A 1,292-nucleotide genomic window follows, 5' to 3' on the forward strand; every position below is an offset into this window, starting at 1 on the left:
TATAAAGAACTACATGATAAATGTATGCGATTGTTTTTTGTTTAATTTTTATCAATTTAATTAGACTTAGTCATAAGAAACGTTTGTAAATAACTGCTATAGAATAGCACGAATTTGCTTATACCCTTATTAATCCTCAAGTAGTTATACATGGGCCAAACGAAAATACCATATGGTTAACATTTATTCCAAGAGTAACAATGTAATAAAATCCGATAAAAAGTTTTACCTGATGAAAATTAAATGATTAATATTTAATAATTGAAAGAATAACTTGGCACTAATTAGTTAAGCGTATGTAGTATATATGTGGCCAATGAGTAATAGCTCAAATGGTATAGATTTTCCATACTCAATTAAGAGGTTGCGGGTTCGAATTTCCTATCTTTTCAAATTTGCCAATGAGTAATAGCTCAAATGGCATAATCTCCCCATACTCATCTAAGAGGTTGCGGGTTCGAGTCTTCATATCTTTGGTAAAAAAAAAAATATAGTATATATGTCAATATATAGGTCAAGGAAATATTCAAATAAAATCTTATAATGGCCGCTCTCTGGGGAAAAAAAATATAATATAGAGAAGCACTGTCTTATTATTGTCCGTGGCCTTTATCATTATAGGCTTGTCTTATTTCTTTTGATCATTAGTATAAATTTGACTCAAATAAAAAAAAAATTAAAAACGTATCAATTAAATAATTTATCTATCTGTTTTAGTATTACCATCAAGAATACACGAATCACTACTCAATTGATACAAAACAAAACATATATACATATTTCTTGTGCACTATATATAACATTTTCATTTTCTACAAAACAATCACCAAATATCTATGCCTCTTTGTCTCGCCTCATTCTTGTGGCATTACTTGGTATATATGAGAAAACTCTAAGGTGAAAATTCAGGTGAAATCGACTTCACGTGAAGTCGACTTCATCTGAGTTTTCACCAAACTTTAAATGTGTATTATAAATTTTATATCTCTCAAAAATAAAATTTGTAAATAGTTTATAAATATAAAATATTTTTTTTTTTATTTCATGAGTTAATTTTTGAAGTTGAGTTACGTCTATTTAATCTCAATTTTAATATAATGTTAAAATAATTTATCTGGTTTAATATTGTTAGGTCACTTATCTATAGGTAAATATTTATGCTCAATTCTAATAAGACATTTTTGGTATAGAGTTAGGTACATTTAATCTCAATTCTAATAGAGTTGATTTGATATGTATCTTTATTGTTTCTTTCTTTTAAAAAAGAATAAATAATGGTAATAGTTGTATTT

The 1,292-nt window shown here is 26.4% G+C and overlaps 1 protein-coding gene across 1 annotated transcript in view; it reads left to right on the forward strand.

Annotated features, from left to right (window-relative positions):
• LOC107613200 (beta-glucosidase 12) overlaps positions 1–1,292 on the forward strand; it is an 11,719-nt gene that overhangs the window by 1,905 nt on the left and 8,522 nt on the right. The window lies entirely within an intron of this gene.

This window comes from Arachis ipaensis, chromosome B08, assembly GCF_000816755.2.
Source record: "Arachis ipaensis cultivar K30076 chromosome B08, Araip1.1, whole genome shotgun sequence".
Taxonomy (NCBI): domain Eukaryota; kingdom Viridiplantae; phylum Streptophyta; class Magnoliopsida; order Fabales; family Fabaceae; genus Arachis; species Arachis ipaensis.